Source organism: Pristiophorus japonicus, chromosome 7 (genome assembly GCF_044704955.1).
Source record: "Pristiophorus japonicus isolate sPriJap1 chromosome 7, sPriJap1.hap1, whole genome shotgun sequence".
Classification (NCBI taxonomy): domain Eukaryota; kingdom Metazoa; phylum Chordata; class Chondrichthyes; family Pristiophoridae; genus Pristiophorus; species Pristiophorus japonicus.
Window position 1 is genome coordinate 116,539,507 of NC_091983.1, and position 22,157 is coordinate 116,561,663.

A 22,157-nucleotide genomic window follows, 5' to 3' on the forward strand; every position below is an offset into this window, starting at 1 on the left:
TTGCTTGTTTCCTGGTTTGTCCATCCGCAATATAATCATACACCTTTGACATAACTGGGTCATGTTTGGTTGCTCTACCTATCTCTTCAGCTGTGACTGACAGTTCATCAATGTATGAAAAATAAAACACTTCTTCCCTATAGGGTGTAACTTGGGATGGGGAAGGCAATCTAGACATTGCATCAGCATTACTGTGATCAGCTGATCGTCTGTATTCAATATATATATATGCTGACAAAATCAAAGTCCATCTTCAGGCTGCAGCTAATGTTGGAACTGGGAACTTTGGATGGAGGATTGCTGTTAGGGGCTTATGGTCCGTAACGATGATAAACTTACGACCATACAAGTATTTGTGAAACTTCTTGACCTCAAAAATGAATGCCAAAGCTTCCCTTTCAATTTGTGCATAATTACTCTCACTGGCACTGAGAGTGCGTGAAGCAAAAGCAATTGGTCTCTCCACCCCACTATGTAATACATGAGAGATTACTGCCCCAACTCCATACGGAGAGGCATCACATGCGAACTTAATCTCCTTAGATATGTCATAGTGAACTAACATGGTGCTCTCTACCAATTTGCTTTTACACTCCTTGAATGCTGTATCGCTTTCGTTTGACCACTTCCAATGGACCTGTTTTTTCAAAAGTTCATTCAGTGGATGTAATACTGTAGCCAAATTTGGTAGGAACTTCCCATAATAGTTCAAAAGACCCAAGAATGAACGAAGTTCAGTGACATTCCTGGGAGTGGGTGCATTTCTGATTGCATCAAATTTTTCCATGGTTGGATGTAAACCATCTTTGTCTACTCTGTACTCTAAGTACTCCACTGAGTTTTTAACTAACTCACACTTATGAGCAGACACTCGTACTCTGTGCTTCTCTAGCCGTTTGAGGACTTCATTCAATATTATGAATTTGCCTATTTGGTGCTGAAATTAGTAAGTCATCCAAATAACATACTACCTTTTCAATACCTTGCAAAATCTGGTTCATCACCCCTTGGAATATGGCACGGGCGGAAGACACTCCAAACGGTAGCCTATTAAATTGATATAGGCCTAGATGAGTATTTATAGTCAAGCATGACTTGGACTCCTCATCTAGTTCAAGCTGTAGGTAGTCATTCGTAAGATCCAGTTTTGAGAAAATCTGACCACCTGTCAGTGTTGTGAACAAATCTTCTATATTTGGCAATGTATTGGGGACCCTCTAGAACCTGGTTTACGGTTACTTTATAATCACCACACAATCTTACTTTACCATCAGACTTAGGTACAACAACAATGGGTGCAGCCCAATTACATCGCTCTATCTTACAAATAATGTTCTCAGTCTCTAGTCTTTTGAGTTCTTGCTCAACTTTCTCCTTGAATGGCTTGTAGCAAACCAATCTAGCGTCCTTCTGTACCCTGACACTCGCCTTGAAACCTTGGATCGGACTGCCCGTTTTGCAGAACACCTTCGGATACTTCTTGATAACATTCATTCATTGATGCAAATCTCGCTTCCACACGGAAAATCTCACTCCAATCCAGCTTCAGTGATCTCAACCAATTTCTTCCTAGTAAGGCAGGCTTGTCTCCTTTCACTACCATTAGAGGCAAGTTCTGAAATTGATCCTTGTATTTCACCAGTACGGTGATACCACCTGCCACAGGGATTTTCTCTCCCGAGTAGCCTCGCATCTCCATCTTAGGTTTCTCCAATGGGACCTCACGCAATTTGTTGAGGTATTGCGACTCCAGTACTACACTCACGGATGCACCGTGTCGATTTCCATTGGTATCTTGAATCCCGCAACATCTACGTGGATTTTGATACTTCCCGAATTGCTGTCCATTAACCTCGTGCTCCTGATGATGTGTAACTCTTAACATCTCGTTCTGTTGTTTTCTTCCATGCTATGTAGTCTCTGAGGATTTCTACTCATAGCTTTGGATGCTGGGCTCATAGCTTTGAAAGCTGGTTTACCCTTTAGTCGGCATGCCTTCGTAAGATGCCCACTCTCTGCAGAAGAACCACTCTGCCTTCACATATAGACAACTTTGAGCAATGTGTTGTCCCAGGCACCTATAGCATGACTTCGACGCTCTGTTAGAATTTCCAGTTTCTGAGACTTTGGGCCCCCACCGCTTTTTACTTTGAATCTGCAGGCGATTCACCTTGGTTGACTGACGACCGTAATTATTATTTAATTCTCGGAAATATTGGTCGGCCATGCCCATCGACCTCGCTGTCTGACAAGCATTCTCAAAATTCACGTCATCTGTTGTCAATAACTTTCTTCTGATCGCATCATTTTTCACCTCACAAACAAAACGATCCCGCAATGCTCGGTTTTGAAAGTTTCTGAAATTACAGTGAATAGCTAGCTTTTTAAATGCTACAATGTAATCACTGATACATGCATCAGCCTTTTGATTTCGTATACAGAAACAATAGCTTTCAGCAATTTCTAATGGTTTGGGATTATATTGCTGCTCCAGCTTCATTAAAATCTCTTTAAGCGTTGTGTCCTTTGGCTTGGTAGGCACAAGCAGATTTACCAGAGTTTCAAATAATTCTGGTCCAGCTTCCGATAAGAAAATCGCTCTCTTACGTTCTAATATCACCTGATTCTGGACTGCATTCTCTGGAACTTCGATTATGTTATTTGCAGTGAAATACATTTCTAGCCGGTCCACATACACTTTAAACCTTTCCTGGTCGCATCTATATTCACCCAAATGTCCCATTACACCTGCGGGTGCTGCCATTTTAATTTCTAGCTATTCACACAGTGTGCTGTATTTTATCTCGGATTTTGTAGCTTTTTCCAAAAGCAGAGACGCTTGCAAAGTCTTTCTGTCGGCTGGGTGAATCCTTCACCAACAAAATTTCAGCTTTAAATCATCCGAAAAATCCCATCTCGCTGTCAACAGTGATATATTCACAGAGCACAAGCACACACAGCTTTCTAACATGGCAGGCAGTTCTCTCGGAAGTCTCCGGAACCTGTTGCTTCTGTTTAATTATTAACTCTGTAGTTGCAGTACACAATATGTCCACATCCACAGTGTGGAGCTACAAACATTACAAGCTCACAGACATTACAGTTCGCATGCCAGACACGAGACTCCCTAAGCAAATGCTCTATGTGGAGCTCCTTCATGGCAAACGAGCCAAAGGTGGGCAGTGGAAATGTTACAAGGACACCTTCAAAGCCTCCCTGATAAAGTGCGACATCACCACTGACACCGAGGAGATGCTGGCCGAAGCCTGTCCTAGGTGGAGAAAGTGCATCCGGGAGGACGTTGAGCTATTCGAGTCTCAAAGCCGAGAGCATGAAGAGGTCAAATGCAGGCAGCGGAAGGAGCGCATGGCAAACCAGTCCCATCCACCCCTTTCCTCAACAAATGTCTGTCCCATCTGTAACAGGGTCTTTGACTCTCGTATTGGACTGTTCACCCGTCAAAGAACTCACTTTAGGAGTGGAAGCAAGTCTTCCTCGATTCCTAGGGACTGCCTATGATGATGATGATGACTGCTAAACAACTGTTCTAGCCCTGAAAAACTAATTTTTATATTTGCGGAATGTCAAATTTCTCCATTATGATAAAAATTACAATATTTTTCCCCATGTGAAAGTCCCAATCTTTATTTTGTTCTCTGTACCATTTTAAAAAGTGAAGATAAAAGCTGCTTTTTATTTCTTGGTTTGCTGTCTGAGAATTCTTCAATATGATTGGATGCTTAGACAGCCTCATGATGTCATTGCCACACTATGCTCGGAATCCCCCATTCACAGCGCTACATCAATTATGTTGAGAAACCTCAAGTTTATTCCACAGAGATTGTGAGATCTCTATGGGTAGCTTTCTTCGAGGTTAGTGGCGAGTACCTGTGCTTCGTCGCTGACTGCAAAGTACAGGCCATTATCTTATTGGAATTGTTCTGATAAATAAGTAAAAATATTGCTAAAGCAGTAAATAAAATGATTTTCTATGACTGTCAGTAAATAATTACTTTTAGTTTGAGGAATTACATTAGATTGGGTGGCATAATGCTTAACTTGATCTTTGGAATCTGGGTTGCACGTGGCTAGAGACTGGGAATGTGAGACTGGTACAGTAAGCCCTGAATTTATTAAGTTGGGAATTGTGGTACATTGTCAGTATGTCAGACTGAAGAGGATTTTATATGCTTACTGTGTACTTAGGAAGATGATTGTTAAAAACAACCTGCATTTGTCTGGACACGCGAGCAGGAAGAACGTTTTGTCAGCTGTCTAAAGTTTAAAATCTTTGTAGGACATCCACACTGAGAGAGACATAGAAACATAGAAATCTACAGCGCAGAAGGAGGCCATTTCAGCCCATTGTGGCCACGCCGGCCGAAAAAGAGCCACATGGCCCTCGGTCAGCAGCCCTGAAGGTTGCATATAAACCTATGAATAATGGCGGAAAGGTAAACAGCATCTGGCCAAACCAGTCCGCCCCACATAACTGCGACACCCCTTGCAATGCAACGTTCTACAGTCCACCCTAACTGGAGCCATGTGATCTCCTGGGAGAAACAAAAAACAGATAAAAACCCAGGCCAATTGGGGAAAAAAATTTGGGAAAATTCCTCTCCGACCCATCCAGGCGATCGAAACTAGTCCAGGAGATCACCCTAGCCGTATTTGATTCTCAGCAGTACTTACCATCGTATCTGCACCAGCCAACAAGAGGTTATCCAACCTAATCCCACTTCAAGTGCCCATCCAAGCACCTTTAAATGTGGTGAGGGTTTCTGCATCCACCACCCTTCCAGGCAGTGAGTTCCAGACCCCCACAACCCTCTGCGTGAAGAAGCTTCCCCTCAAATCCTCTCTGAACCTTCCACCAACCATCTTAAAACTATGCCCCCTCATAATTGACCCCTCCACCAAGGGAAATATCCACTATATCCAGGCCCCTCAAAATGTTATACACCTCAATGAGGTCTCCTCTCAGCCTCCTCTGTTCCAATCAGAACAAACCCAGCCTATCTAATCTGTCCTCATAGCTAAGATTCTCCATTCCAGGCAGCATTTTAGTAAATCTCCTCTGCACCCTCTCTAGTGCAATCACCTCCTTCCTATAATACGGCGACCAGAACTGCACACAGTATTCCAGCTGTGGCCTAACCAGAGTATCATACAATTTAAGCATAACCTCTCTGCTCTTGTATTCTATGCCTCGGCCAATAATGGCAAGCATTCCGTCTGCCTTCTTAACCACCTTATAAGAACATTAGAACATAAGAAATAGGACAGCCCTCTCATCCTAATTTGCTGCAGAGCAGCCTGGAGAAAGTATGTAAATCGTTCCTTGCTTCATGAGATATCCAGGCAAGTCTGTCCTCTCAATGCGAACGCACCGAACGAAGGTTTGCAGGTCTTGGCCGACTGTTTGGAGACGTTAATATCAACCAGATTGCAAAGTAGACAAGGCAGCGTTCTGGAGGGACTAATGGATATTCCGTTGACACAGTGGATTTCTGATTCCATGAAGTCTGTTCTCCCACTGATCACTAATAACCAGAATCCTATTCCCAGTACTAGTAGAGAAGCTGGTGTGGATGCCTCAGAGGCAGCTTACGTCTGTTGAAATAGAGCGGGGACACTGGACTGATGAAGTATACAATCACCATGACAGCTCCCAGCATGTTGGCAATTCACATGCAAGAAGCTGTGTCTGTCGTCGCAAATGGGCTGAACTTTAAAGAATGGAAGCCTTTGTGGTTTTTATCAGTACGGGCATACAATGCCTCATGGGTGCAATCAATTGCCCCACAACCCAACCCTGGGAAACTGGCAGCTTTGAAATATTTCCTCGTCTCTCAATCATCTGTGGGAGCAGTGATAATTTGTACAATTTGAGCTTTCCTGCCAAAGAGGGCATTGGTGAATTTCCTTTAGAGGAGTGACAAAAGTCCCTGATAGCTCCCTGGAATAAGCCTGTGGCACAAAAGTTGAGAACTATGATTACTTTCTGTGCTGTGTGCGATGTGGCCACATTGTTCGCAAGCCCCATACAAGACTCCCAAAGCAAGCGCTCTACTCGGAACTCCTATACGGCAAGCGAGTCCCAAGTGGGCAGAGGAAACATTTCAATGGCACCCTCAAAGCCTCCTTGATTAAGTGCAACATCCCCACCGACACCAGGGAGTCCCTGGCCAAAGACCATCCCAAATGGAGGAAGAGCATGCAGAAAGCAAGCACAGGCAGCGGAAGGAGTGTGCGGCAAACCGAACTCCTCACCCATCCTTTCTTTCAATGACTGTCTGTCCCACCTGTGACAGAGACTGTAATTCCAGTATTGAACTGTTCAGTCACCTGAGAACTCACTTTTGGAGTGGAAGCAAATCTTCTTCGATTTCGAGGGATTGCCTATGATTGGTTGCAAACCTGACTGCAACAATCAACAGAGCTCCTCTGAGAGAGTTCCTGGAAACAGTCTTGGAAAGTGAACCTGGATCTATATATCATAGGAGAAGGAGTAGGCCATTCAGCCCCCAGAGCCTGATCCACCATTCAATTAGATCATAACTGATCTGCATCTGAACTCCATCGATCTGCCTTGGTTCCATTGCAGTTTTGACATTTTCAGTTGACCTAGCCTCAACAGCTGCAACCCCTCCAAGGCCAATATATCCTTCTGTGGTGGGGTGCCTAGAACTGGACATAGTACTCCAGATGCAGTCTAACCAGAGCTTTATATAATAACCTCTACCCCTTTTTATTCCAGTCCTCTTGAGATAAAAGCTAACATTCTAATAGTCTTTTTGATTTTTTTTTTTGCACATGTTTATTAGTGATTTCTGTACCTGGACCCCTAAATCTCTTGGCTCCTCCACAGTTCCTAGCTTCTCGCTATTTAGAAAATACTGTGATCTATCTTTCTTGGGTCCAAAGTGGATGGCTTCACACTTCACACTGAAAGCCAATCTGCCACATTTTTGCCCACTCATTTAATCTATCAATGTCCTTTGTTAACTTTCTGCTCACATATAACTACTTACTGTGCAACCTTAGTGTCATCTGCAAACTTGGATATACAGCTCTCTGTTCCTTCATCTAACCCATTAGTAAATGTAGTGAAAAGCTGAGGCCCCAGAATGGATCCCTGGGGAACACCACTAGTTACATCCCTGCTGGATGTGATAGAATTGTCTGGCTTACTTGTGGTTCTCCCTAATTATTCTGGCTTCTCTTACAGCCTCCTGCTCTCCTTTCTCTTTCCTCCAGCCCATAGTCAAGGAAAGTGGGATTTCTATTGGGAAGCCCATTGAATAGCTTTCAGATCCTAGCTCAGCAATTGTGTTGAAATAGAATGTTTTTCAAGAGTAATGCAAAATGTTGGGGTAGGCTTTCTATGTGCAAGAGTGATCCCCCACCTCCTCCATGCATGTATTTAGTCCCAAGATATGGTTAAAAGTTTTCACAGTTGAGTGACTTTAACCAAGTTTTTCCACCTTCTGTGAACAGATCATGGCAATAAATGCCCTTTTAAAGAATGGCGCATATTCTCAAAGGTTGGTGAGAACGAGGAAGTCGGAATTTAGGAAGGGTGAAGAAGTGATCATCTTTCCAGTGGCTGCCACTGTGAAGTTGATTGCATCTTCAGTGCACCCTGAAACTCAACAAAATTTATGCATGGGCACTTCTTTCGTGGAATCCTGACATATATTGGCCCCGTCAGAAATTCCTGACCCCAAAAAGGCCGGCGTCAGTCTTTACGGTGACTTCAGTTATATTATCTGACTTTTCTTTATTTAAAATCTATATTAAAATGAATACATCTAATGTTTCAGATGATATCAAAGTTTCAGATAACTGGGAATTCATTAAAAATGTATGTGATCCTGAGTTTGTTTTTAGTTAATAGAGCACACAGAGATCTAAACTTATAAAAAGCTGGATACATCTTAATGATCTGTCTCTAGCCATTTGTTCTTTTAGATACATAAAAACCATATTAAAAATTCACTTGAGTTCTTACAAAGGAATCAATGGTCTCGTCATTCTATAAATTTAACTTGAATGCAGCTTCAGTGGGATCTGTAAAAATGTGTAAAATCATATTTATATTGTAATGTTTTTATTACTTCCATTATAACGTACATTGGATTAATTTTTGATTCAGTAGAGAGTGAAGGTTTAACAGCGATAAAGATTTTTAAAAGTCTTGTAATGGATGATTGGTGAAAAAGTGAACCAAAAGGTTTTTCCATTTTATTGAATCTGTTAAAAGTCCTCTCGAGCCTGCTCCGCCATTCATTGAAATCACGGCTGATCTTGGCCTCAGTTCCACTTTCCTACCTGCACCCCTTGATTCCTCTATAGTTCAAGAATCTATCTATCTCAGCCTTGAATATATTCAATGACTCAGCCACCACAGCTCTCTGGGGTAGAGAATTCCAAAGATTCACAACCCTCTGAGAGAAGAAATTCCTCCTCATCTCCGTCTTAAACGAATGATCCATTATTCTGAAACTATGCCCCCTAGTTCTAGATTCCTCCACGAGGGAAAACATCCTCTCAGCATCTACCCGGTCAAGCCCCTCAGAATCTTATATGTTTCAATAAGATCACCTTTCATTCTTCTAAACTCCAATGAGTATAGGCCCAGCCTGCTCAACCTTTCCTCATAAGACAACCCCTTCATCCTAGAAATCAACCTCGTGAACCTTCCCTGAACTGCCTCCAATGCAAGTATATCCTTCCTTAAATAAGGAGACCAAAACTGTACGCAGTTCTTTGCTTCATGAAGTAAGCATAGATGTAGGCCTCACAATTTTGTTAATCAATCCAAGATTGCCATTTAGTTATTGAGCCCACTGGTAAGGGAGCAACAGGGAAGGGAATTTCTGGCCTTTAGATCTTCAGCCAGATTGGCCTGTGTCCCTTTTCATTCATGTAAGGTAATTAACATGCCAATCACCAGGTCTTCATCGAGTTTCCAATCTTTGACAGACTGGTAAAGTAGGCTTTTTAATTTTTCCCCTGCCTGATCTGCCAGTCCATACTTCCTTGTAGTTGAGGGTGAATGTGATTGCTGCTTCCAAAGTCTTGAACCTCCAGTAGGAGAAACAAAATAGTGGCCAGATGATAACTTTTTTCTGTTTACCCTCCCTCCATAGGGATGCTACCTATGGTTGCCAACCCTCCCAAATTGGCCAGCAATCTCCCGGAACTGAGGATCGATCTCCCAGTCATTGCTGAAAGCAGCCCTGGAGAAAAGTATTAAGTATTGGCAGTTCGCGTCTGCGTGCCTCTATAGTCCAAAGCTGCACTTTTGTACTGCTAAATCCACCAATAACCGCTCATAAAATCCTAATTCAAGCAGGTAAAGTCCATGCAGTAAAAAGTAATAGCTACCTGGCGTTGTGGGACAGTGTCTTGCAGCAGCATTGTGTTTCAGCCATTAGGGAGAAGAGTACTTTTTTTATTCTTCATTCCTCACCTTCTCTAGCTTCCAGTCCTGTTCTGATCCGATTCGTCAGATTTAATTTCATGGAGCAATAACTTTTATGTTTGTGCTTTGCACTGATAGCAATCCAGTCTGATGCATGGGGAGGTGCTGTACTGACATAAATTATGACTCCATTTCATCTGCAACTTAATAACAGAATGAAAGGTTGTTATCTCTCCCAATAAGAAAACCCTGAAGTAGGCATTTGAAGTGGCATCCCACTCTATCGGTGACATTCATCCCAGTGTCAGCCATGGCTCAGTTGGTAACACTTTCGCCCCTGATTCAGAAGGTTGTGGGTTCAAGTCCCACTCCAGAGAATTAAACACAAAAATCTTGGCTGACACTCCAGTGCTGGCACAGGTGGCATTTTTTGGATGAGATGTTAAACCAAGGCCCCTTTCTGTTCTCTCAGGTGGACGTAAAAGATCATAGAAACATAGAAAATAGGTGAAGGAGTAGGCCATTCAGCCCTTCTAGCCTGCACCGCCATTCAATGAGTTCATGGCTGAACATGCAACTTCAGTACCCCATTCCTGCTTTCTCGCCATACCCCTTGATCCCCCGAGTAGTAAGGACTTCATCGAACTCCCTTTTGAATATATTTAGTGAATTGGCCTCAACTACTTTCTGTGGTAGAGAATTCCACAGGTTCACCACTCTCTGGGTGAAGAAGTTTCTCCTCATCTCGGTCCTAAATGGCTTACCCTTTATCCTTAGACTGTGACTCCTGGTTCTGGACTTCCCCAACATTGGGAACATTCTTCCTGCATCTAACCTGTCTAAACCCGCCAGAATTTTAAACGTTTCTATGAGGTCCCCTCTCATTCTTCTGAACTCCAGTGAATACAAGCCCAGTTGATCCAGTCTTTCTTGATAGGTCAGTCCCACCATCCCAGGAATCAGTCTGGTGAATCTTCGCTGCACTCCCTCAATAGCAAGAATGTCCTTCCTCAAGTTAGGAGACCAAAACTGTACACAATACTCCAGGTGTGGCCTCACCAAGGCCCTGTACAACTGTAGCAACACCTCCCTGCCCCTGTACTCAAATCCCCTCGCTATGAAGGCCAACATGCCATTTGCTTTCTTAACCGCCTGCTGTACCTGCATGCCAACCTTCAATGACTGATGTACCATGACACCCAGGTCTCGTTGCACCTCCCCTTTTCCTAATCTGTCACCATTCAGATAATAGTCTGTCTCTCTGTTTTTACCACCAAAGTATACTTCATTATACTTCATCTGCCATGCATTTGCCCACTCACCTAACCTATCCAAGTCACTCTGCAGCCTCATAACATCCTCCTCGCAGCTCACACTGCCACCCAACTTAGTGTCATCCACAAATTTGGAGATACTACATTTAATCCCCTCGTCTAAATCATTAATGTACAATGTAAACAGCTGGGGCCCCAGCACAGAACCTTGCGGTACCCCACTAGTCACTGCCTGCCATTCTGAAAAGTACCCATTTACTCCTACTCTTTGCTTCCTGTCTGACAACCAGTTCTCAATCCACGTCAGCACACTACCCCCAATCCCATGTGCTTTAACTTTGCACATTAATCTCTTGTGTGGGACCTTGTCGAAAGCCTTCAGAAAGTCCAAATATACCACATCAACTGGTTCTCCCTTGTCCACTTTACTGAAAACATCCTCAAAAAATTCCAGAAGGTTTGTCAAGCATGATTTCCCTTTCACAAATCCATGCTGACTTGGACCTATCATGTCACCATTTTCCAAATGCACTGCTATGACATCCTTAATAATTGATTCCATCATTTTACCCACTACTGAGGTCAGGCTGACCGGTCTATAATTCCCTGTTTTCTCTCTCCCTCCTTTTTTAAAAAGTGGGGTTACATTGGCTACCCTCCACTCGATAGGAACTGATCCAGAGACAATGGAATGTTGGAAAATGACTGTCAATGCATCCGCTATTTCCAAGGCCACCTCCTTAAGTACTCTGGGATACAGTCCATCAGGCCCTGGGGATTTATCGGCCTTCAATCCCATCAATTTCCCCAACACAATTTCCCGACTAATAAAGATTTCCCTCAGTTCCTCCTCCTTACTAGACCCTCTGACCCCTTTTATATCCGGAAGGTTGTTGGTGTCCTCCTTAGTGAATACCGAACCAAAGTACTTGTTCAATTGGTCTGCCATTTCTTTGTTCCCCGTTATAACTTCCCCTGATTATGACTGCAGGGGACCTACGTTTGTCTTTACTAATCTTTTTCTCTTTACATACCTATAGAAACTTTTGCAATCCGCCTTAATGTTCCCTGCAAGCTTCTTCTCGTACTCCATTTTCCCTGCTCTAATCAAACCCTTTGTCCTCCTCTGCTGAGTTCTAAATTTCTCCCAGTCCCCGGGTTCGCTGCTATTTCTGGCCAATTTGTATGCCACTTCCTTGGCTTTAATACTATCCCTGATTTCCCTTGATAGCCACGGTTGAGCCAGCTTCCCTTTTTTATTTTTACGCCAGACAGGAATGTACAATTGTTGTAGTTCATCCATGCGGTCTCTAAATGTCTGCCATTGCCCATCCACAGTCAACCCCTTAAGTATCATTTGCCAATCTATCCTAGCCAATTCACGCCTCATACCTTCAAAGTTAACCTTCTTTAAGTTCTGGACCATTGTCTCTGAATTAACTGTTTCATTCTCCATCCTAATGCAGAATTCCACCATATTATGGTCACTCTTCCCCAAGGGGCCTCGCACAATGAGATTGCTAATTAATCCTCTCTCATTACACAACACCCAGTCTAAGCTGGCCTCCCCCCTAGTTGGTTCCTCGACATATTGGTCTAGAAAACCATCCCTTATGCACTCCAGGAAATCCTCCTCCACCGTATTGCTTCCAGTTTGGCTCGCCCAATCTATGTGCATATTAAAGTCACCCATTATAACTGCTGCACCTTTATTGCATACACCCCTAATTTCCTGTTTGATACCCTCCCCAACATCACTACTACTGTTTGGAGGTCTGTACACAACTCCCACTAACATTTTTTGCCCTTTGGTGTTCTGTAGCTCTACCCATATAGATTCCACATCATCCAAGCTAATGTCCTTCCTAACTATTGCATTAATCTCCTCTTTAACCAGCAATGCTACCCCACCTCATTTTCCTTTTATTCTATCCTTCCTGAATGTTGAATACTCCTGGATGTTGAGTTCCCAGCCCTGATCATCCTGGAGCCACGTCTCCGTAATCCCAATCACATCATATTTGTTAACATCTATTTGCACAGTTAATTCATCCACCTTATTGCGGATACTCCTTGCATTAAGACACAAAGCCTTCAGGCTTGTTTTTTTAACACCCTTTGTCCTTTTAGAATTTTGCTGTACAGTGGCCCTTTTTGTTCATATGACACTATTTTGAAGAAGAGGAGCAGGGGACTTATCCATAATGTCCTAGCCTATCCTTTAATCAACACCTAAAAGCAGATTATTTGGTCATTATTACATTGCTATTTGTGGGAGCTTGCTATGCCCAAATTGGCTGCCATGTTTCCTACATTACTCCAGTGACTGTGTTTCAAGAAAGTACTTAATTGGCTGTAAAGCTGTTTGGGACATCTGGTGGTCATGAAAGGCACTACAGGGTATATAAATGCAAGTCTTTTTTTTCTTTTATCTTTCTATCAGCTAGTAAAATGAAACTTAATATAATTCCTGGCTGAATCATGTGGTACAATACCATTCTGACCCAAGAGTTGACAGGCGATAAATCAGCCGTTGCACACCAGAGCTGGGGAGGCGATAACGAAAGTTTGGTCTGTACATTTTGCGGACCCATTGTGCATGCGCGGAACTCCGAATCAGATCCCGAGAAAAGCCGAGTCTTAAAGGCCGGCATAGTAATGCACCCATTAAAGTTTTTAAAATCACATGTTTTGAACCTATACTGTTATAGGAACCTATGCTGCAAATTCGGAGGCTCACGCACCGTGCTGTGTGTAAACGTTGCACTGACTGTGACCAGTTAACGACTCTGCAAGCTTGTACCGACTGTTTTTCCAGACGTTGTTATTGGCAGGCACTCAATGAGACGCACGCATCGAATTTAGTGACCGGGGCACAAGAGCGTGGGCATTGCACCAGGAATACGTCATGATCAGAGTGATTGTCAGCAGCCAGGCGCTAATGGTTTGCGTCCCCGGAGAGCCTCTAATGAATTTTCTGTCAGGGTGCTAAAAGCTCTAACGCTCGCATTAATGCCTCTGGCCACTAACTGAGGCTATAGACAACTGAAAATCCAGCCCATAATATTAAGCGTTCTCTCCCAGGCTCTGGACTATGCATTACCCTGCATACACAAATTAAACTCAGTAGCAAGTAATAAATCCTTGTGGATTGGTGCTTTCAGTTTTTACAGCGTTTCGAAATCCCTCTCCCCTTGCCCTGGTGAAGCACTTTGGAACATTTTGTTACATTAAAGGTGCTATATAAGTGTAAATTTTTTCACAATTTCACTGATAAACAAAAATTCGATGAACAAAATGGGTGAGAAAGTCATATACTTACCGTCCCGTTAGCGTCATCGATTCTCTTGGCTCTTGCACCAGCTGGAGGTGGTCCCTGCAGCAGCCGCCATGTTTGTGGGCCCCTTTGCGCTGCTGATAAAAAGACGGTGTGGTGATGTCACTCGGCTTGCAACGCTGACTGAAATCACCTACGCAAACTTCGACCCTAGCGCTCAATTCAGCATGGTGTTCAACATGGAGGAGTACTGATTCATCAGCTGAGGGAGGGTGGTAGGTGGTAATCAGCAGAAGGTTTCCTTGCCCATGAACTTGGCCTTGACCTGAAGCCACGAGACTACATGGGGTCCGGAGTCAATGTTGAGGACTCCCAGGGCCACTCCTTCACGACTGTGTACCACTGTGCTGCCATACCTGGTGGGTCTATCCTGCTGGTGTGACAGGACATACCCAAGGATGGTGATGGACGAGTCTGGGACATTGGCTGAAGGGTATGATTCTGTGAGTATGACTATGTCAGGCTGTTGTTTGACTAGTCTGTTGGACAGCTCTCCCAATTTTGGCATAAATCCCCAGATGTTAGTGTGGAGAACTTTGCAGGGTTGATTGGGCTGGGTATGCCATTGTCGTGTCTGAAGCCAGGTGGTCCATCCAGTTTTACTATTATTATTGTTACAACTGATTGGCTTGCTAGGCCATTTAAGAGAGCAGTGAAGAGTCAACCACATCGCTGTGGGTTTGAGTCACATATAGGCCGGACCAGATAAAGATGGCAGATTTCCTTCCCTAAAGGACATTAGTGAACCAGATGGGTTTTTACGACAATCTACAGTAGTTTCATGATCATCATTATTGACACTAGTTTTTAAAAAAAATTCCACAGCTTCCATGGTGAGATTTGAACTCACATCTCAAGATTATTGTTCCTGTCTTTTGGATTTCTAGTCCTGTAACTTAACCACTATGCTGCTGTTCCATTGATGGTAAAATCACTGATTAGGGGTCCTGCATTGAGGAATGTGTGAGGCTTGTGGTTCAGTTGGTAGGTGATGTGTTTTGAAGATGATTTCACTGATCTTGACTAGTGGTCTGAGGGCGTGAAGCTTCTTTGGGCATTAGAGCCAGGTGGTGGGGTATATACTGCTGGCAGTGATGGCCTTGGTAATGTGCTCCCACATTGTTCTTTCGAGAGAGCCAGTCTTATCATAGAATCATAGAAATTTACAGCACAGAAGGAGGCCATTTTGGCCCATCGTGTCGATGCTGGCCAACAAGAGGCTATCCAGCCTAATCCCACTTTCCAGCTCTAGGTCCGTAACCCTGTAGGTTACGGTCTTCAAGTGCACACCCAAGTACTTTTTAAATGTGGTGAGGATTTCTGCCTCTACCACCCTTTCAGGCAGTGAGTTCCAGACCTCCCACAACCATTTGTGTGAAGAAATTTCCCCTCAAATCCCCTCTAAAACTACTAATTACTTTAAATGTATGCCCCCTGGTTTTTGACCCCTCTGCTAAGGGAAATAGGCCCTTTCCATCCACTATATCTAGGGCCCTCATAATTTTATACACCTCAATGAGGTCTCCCCTCAGCCTCCTCTATTCCAAGGAAAACAAATCCAGCCTATCTAATCTGTCCTCATAGCTAACATTCTCCATTCCCGGCAACGTCCTCGTAAATCCCCTCTGTACCCTCTCCAGTGCAATCACATCCTTCTTGTAATGCGGTGGCCAGAACTGCATGCAGTACTCCAGCTGTGGCATAACCAATATTTTATACAGTTCAAGCATAACCCACCTGCTCTTATATTCTATGTCTCGGCTAATAAAGGCAAGCATTCCGTATGCCTTCTTAACCACCTTATCCACCTGACCTACTACCTTCTGGGATCTGTGGACATGCACTCCCAGGTCCCTTTGTTCCTCTACACTTCTCAGTGTCCTACCATTTAATGTGTATTCCCTTTACTTGTTAGCCCTCCCCAAATGCATTACCTCACACTTCTCTGGATTAAAATTCCATTTTGCCACTGTTCTGCCCACCTGACCAGTTGATTGATATCTTCCTGCAGTCCGCAGCTTTCTTCTTCATTATCAACCATACAGCCAAGTTTTGTATCATATACAAATTTCTTAATCATACCCACTATATTCAAGTCTAGATCATTGATGTATACCACAAAAAGCAAGGGACCTAGCACTGAGCCCTGCGGAACTCCACTGGAAACATCCTTTTGGTCACAAAAACACCCATCAACCATTACCCTTTGCTTCCTGCCTCTGAGCCAATTTTGGATCCAACTTGCCGCTTTGCCCTGGATCCAATGGGTTTTACTTTTGTGACCAGTCTGCCATGTGGGACCTTACTGAAAGCTTTGCTAAAATCCATATACTCTACATCATATGCACAACCCTCATCAACCCTCCTGGTTACCTCTTTGAAAAATTCTATCAAGTTAGTCAGACACGACCTTCCCTTAACAAATCCGTGCTGACTGTCCCTGATTAACCCATGTCTTTCTAAATGTAGATTTATCCTGTGCTTCAGGATTTTTTCCAATAATTTTCCCAAAACTGAGGTTAGGTTGGCTAACCTGTAATTACTCGTTCTGTCCCTTTCTCCCTTCTTAAACAAAGGTACCACATTAGCAGTCCTCCAGTCCTCTGGCACCACACCTGTAGCCAGAGAGGATTGGAAAATGATGGTCAAAGCCTCTGCTATTTCCTCTTCTGCTTCGCTGAACAGCACTCTTGCTGTATTGACCTCCTGCACGCGCTACGTGTGAGACCCTGGGTGCCCTTTCCCTGGCTTGCTGAGCCATTTGTGGTAGTGCTAAGGCAGGTTTCCCATTTGTTGAGTTCAGGAAGGTAATTGAGCTTTAAGTGCTGAATATTGACATTTGGAACTTCTTTTAAATATTGATTATTTGTTAAAAGACAGAAAGGGCTGAAAAATGTATTGAATCAGTGCATGTTATTTTCCCTTGCTTCAATGTGCATGGCCCTTTAAATTTCAGAGCTTCTCACTGCCCACAATGCATTGCGAGCTTCATAGCCCTGCACACAGACGCTGGGGAAGCAGCAACTTTGCATCAGCACAACAAATTGGTCCCAATCCCTCGTGCTACGCCACCAGGACAACGTTGCACATAAGGTTAGCGCTGCTCCACCTACCACCATGCCCCCTACACCAATTTACCTAATTTAATGCGGCGGCCATTTCGGGCAGTCTTTAATGGCAGTTGCCGGAGACACCAACTGCTTTCCAGGTAACAACGAATTTTTCCCCCAATGTCTTTCACAATTTCTACAGTTTCTACTTAAAAACTCCTTAAAGCCCTAATTATATATGCATTTGCCTACTACAGCTGGCCCAGTGGTTAAATGTACTGAGTTACATAATCTAAGGAGGTCCCATGTTTTCTGCCTGGTATGTGCTGAAGTAAGAGTTATAGTTAATGATGCTCTTGGCCTCAATGTCTCTGGCATGGGAGTTGCAAAAGATTACCCATATTTAAAGCTTCTAATCACTATCCAGTGACCCTTGCTGGAAGTGTGTAGATGTGGGCACCAAATGAGATAAGATCAAGCTTAACTATGATATCTCCACAATAGAATTACCCACCATCATTTACTATCCAGTGTCAGGGATGAAAAATGGCCCATTTTGTAAAGCCCAGGATGTCTACTGCTGTTCTGGGAACCATATTCCCAAGCCATTTTAAGGAGCGGAAAGGTAAAGATAGTCTTACATTTTTGGGTTTGTACAGTAGGTAATTTCTTAGGTTCAGCATCACCAGTCATTCCCGTAAGTGAACCTCCAACTATCTAGGTAAATGATTTGGCAACTTGAAGAGGACATGGACAGGCTGTTGGAATGGGCAGAATGTGGCAAATTAAATTTAATGCAGCAAATTGGGAAGTGATACATTTTGGCAGGAAGAACGAAGCGAGGCAATATAAACTAAAGGGTACAATTCTAAAGCGGGTGCATGAACAGAGACACCTGGGGGTATATGTGCACAAATCGTTGAAGATGGCAGGCAGGTTGAGAAAGTGGTTCAATTAGCATAAAAGGTATCCTGGCCATCATAAATAGAGGCATAGAGTACAAAAGCAAGGAAGTTATGATGAACCTTTATAAAACACTGGTCCAACCTCAACTGGAATATTGTATCAAATTCTGAACACCACACTTTAGGAAGGATGTGAAGGCCTTAGAGAGGGTGCAGAAAAGAATTCCAAGAATATTCCAGGGTTGAGAGACTTCAGTTACGTGGCTAGATCAGGAGATCCAAGAGCTAACAGATCGTAACCGCAGGGCATTTCTGAGACTTAAACAACAAGGGAGCAGCAAGGCAGCATTACAGACGGCTTAAGGCCAAGGTCCAACAAAAAACTCAGGACCTAAAGAACAGATGGTGGATGGAGAAGTCACAGGAGATACAGCAGCTGGCCGACAGCCATGATGTGCGAGGATTCTTCACCGCAGTCAAGGCCACCTATGGCCAAACACCCAAGACCTCACCCCACTGCTGGTCAAGAACAGGGAAACACTCATCAAGGACACAGAGGCAGTCAGGGCTCGCTGAAAGAAGCACTTCGAAGATCTCCTCAGCTGAGACTCTGCCTTTGACTCGAGTGTCCTCGACTCCACCTCAGTAAAACCCCAGCCCTGCACGAGGTAGAAAAAGCCATAAGACAGCTTAAGAACAACAAGGCTACGGGAGCGGATGGAATCCTGCTGAGGCACTGAAGTCTGGCGGAAAGGCACTGTTGGCGCGAATGCATCACATCATCTCTATCATCTGGAGGGAGGAGAGCATGCTGGGAGATCTCAGAGATGCAGTGATCGTGACCATCTTTAAAAAAGGGGACAGCTCTGACTGCAGAGGAATCTCCCTGTTATCAGCTACTGGATAAGTCGTCGCTAGAGTCCTCCTCAACCGTCTTCTCCCCGTGGCTGAGGAGCTCCTACCAGATTCACAGTGCGGATTTCGTCCCCTACGGGGTACAATGGACATGATTTTTACATTGTGACAGCAGCAAGAAAAATGCAGGGAACAGCACCAACCCTTGTACATGGCCTTCTTTGATCTTACAAAGGTTTTTGATACTGTCAACCGTGAGGGTCTATGGAATGTCCTCCTCTATTTCGGATGCCTGCAAACGTTTGTCACCATCCTCCACCTGCTCCACAGCAACATGCAGGTCATGATACTTACCAACGGATCCAACACAGACCCAATCCACGTCCGGACCGGGGTCAAGCAGGGCTGCGTCATCGCCCAACCCTCTTCTCAATCTTTCTCGCCGCCATGCTCCACCTCACAGTCAACAAGCTCCCCGCTGGAGTGGAACTAAACTACAGAACCAGTGGGAACCTGTTCAACCTTCGCCGTCTCTAGGCCAAGTCCAAGACCACCCCAACCTCTGTCATCGAGCTACAGTACACGGACGACGCCTGCGTCTATGCACATACAGAGTCTGAACTCCAGGACATAGTCGACGTATTTACTGAGGCGTATGAAAGCATGGGCCTTATGCTAAATATCCATAAGACAAAGGCCCTCCACCAACCTGTCCTCGCCGCACAGCACTGCCCCCCAGTCATCAAGATCCACAGCATGGCCCTGGACAATGTGAAACACTTCCCATATCTCGGAAGCCTCCTATCAGTAAGAACAGGCATTGACGACGAAATCCAACATCACCTCCAGTGCGCCAGTGCTGCCTTTGGCCGCCTGAGGAAAAGAGTGTTTGAAGACCAGGCCCTCAAAACTGCCACGAAGCTCATGGTCTACAGGGCTGTAGTAATAGCCGCCCTCCTGTATGGCTCATAGACATGGACCATGTACAGTAGACACCTCAAATTGCTGGAGAAATACCACCAACGATGCCTCTGCAAGATCCTACAAATCCCCTGGGAGGACAGATGCACCAACATTAGCGTCCTCGACCGGGCCAACATCCCCAGCTTTGAAGCACTGACCACACTTGATCAGCTCCTCTGGGCAGGCCACATAGTGCTCATGCCAGACACTAGACTCCCAAAGCAAGTGCTCTTCTCGGAACTCCTTCACGGCAAACAAGCCAAAGGAGGGCAGCGGAAACGTTATAAAGGCGCCCTCAAAGCTTCCCTGATAAAGTGTGACATCTCCACGGACACCTGGGAGTCCCTGCCAAAGACCGCCCTAAGTGGAGGAAGTGCATCCGGGAGGGCACTGAGCACCTCGTGTCTTATCGCCAAGAGCATGCAGAAATCAAGCGCAGGCAGCGGAAAAAGCATGCAGCAAACCTGCCCCACCCACCCCTTCCCTCAATGACTATCTGTCCCACCTGTGACAGAGTCTTTGGTTCTCGTATTGAACTGTTTCAGCCACCTAAGAACTCATTTTAAGAGTGGAAACAAATCTTCCTCGATTCCGAGGGACTGCCTATAATGATGATGATGATGACATACAGAGGCTGAACTCCAAGTCATAGTCAACATATTCACTGAGGCGTACGAAAGTATGGGCCTTACACTAAACATCCGTAAGACAAAGGTCCTCCACCAACTTGTCCCCGCCGCATAGCACTGCCCCCCAGTCATCAAGATCCATGGCGCGGCCCTGGACAACGTGGACCATTTCCCATGTCAACAAGGGCAGACAATGACGACGAGATTCAACATCGCTTCAAGTGCAGCCATCGGCCGCCTGAGGAAAAGAGTGTTCAAAGACCAGGCCCTCAAATTTGCCACCAAGCTCATGGTCTACAGGGCTGTAGTAATACCTGCCCTCCTGTTTGGCTCAGAGATATGGACATGTACAGTAGACACCTCAAGTCGCTGAAGAAATATCACCAACGATGTCTCCGCAAGATCCTACAAATCCCCTGGGAGGACAGATGCACCAACATTAGCGTCCTCGACCGGGCCAACGTCACCAGCATTGAAGCGCTGACCACACTCGATCAGCTCCTCTGGGCAGGCCACATTGTTCACATGCCTGACACAAGACTCCCAAAGCAAGCGCTCTACTCGGAATTCCTTTAGGGCAAACGAGCCAAAGGTGGGTAGAGGAAACATTTTAAGAACACCCTCAAAGCCTCCTTGATGAAGTGCAACATCCCCACCAACACCTGGGAGTCCCTGGCCAAAGACCGCCCTAAGTGGAGGAAGTGCATCTGGGAGGGCGCTGAGCACCTTGAGTCTCATCGTCGAGAGCATGCAGAAACCAAGCACAGCCAGCGGAAAGAGAGTTCGGCAAACCAATCCCACCCACCCTTTCCTTCAACGACTATCTGTCCCACCTGTGACAGGGACTATGGTTCTCGTATTGGACTGTTCAGCTACCTGAGAACTCATTTTTAGAGTGGAAGCAAGTCTTCTTTGACTCCAAGGGACCGTCTATGATGATGGATAGACTGGAAAAGTTGGTCTTGTTCTCCTTGGAGCAGAGAAGGTGGGGATGGGATTTGATCGAGGTGTTCAAAATCATGAAGAGTCTGGTCAGAGTAGATAGAGAGAAACTGTTCCCATTGGCGGGAGGGTTGAGAACCAGAGGACACAGATTTAAGGTGATTGGCAAAAAAACTAAAGGCGACGTGAAGAAAAGCTTTTTTACGCAGCGAGTGGTTAGGATCTGGAATACACTGCCTGAAAGGTTGGTGGAGGCAGATTCAATCGTGGCTTTCAATAGAGAATTGGATAAGTATCTGAAGGAAAATAAATTGCAGGACTACGGGGAAAGAGCAGGAGCATGGGCCTTGCTGAAGAGCTCTTGGAGAGCGCCGGCACGGGCTCAACAGGCCAAAAGGTCTCTTTCTGTGCTATAATTATTCTATAATTGTATAACGCATTTGTTTTGGGTTCTAACTTGAAAGCCTAAAATTTATTGCACAAAGGAATAATTGTATGTTGTGTAATTAATTTTGTTTCTTCTTTCCACATGCACTTCAAATTTGCACATACGTCAATGTAGCCAGTATAGCTAGCACACACTTCTGCAATTTCATTTTGTGAGTTTGGAACCTGATAGAACACAAAATCATGTTTTAACAGTTTTAGAATAGTGACGGCCTTCTTCCAGTTCTTCAGTTCCCTTTAGCTAATTGCAATAAAGGCTGGAGACAGTGTTGGTAAACAACATTCATATGCAAGGTACATTATGGATGCTGGTCCAAGTGTACTA

General features: G+C 44.6%; 1 protein-coding gene across 2 annotated transcripts in view; it reads left to right on the plus strand.

Annotated features, from left to right (window-relative positions):
* mtcl3a (MTCL family member 3a) overlaps positions 1–22,157 on the plus strand; it is a 110,839-nt gene that overhangs the window by 43,553 nt on the left and 45,129 nt on the right. The window lies entirely within an intron of this gene.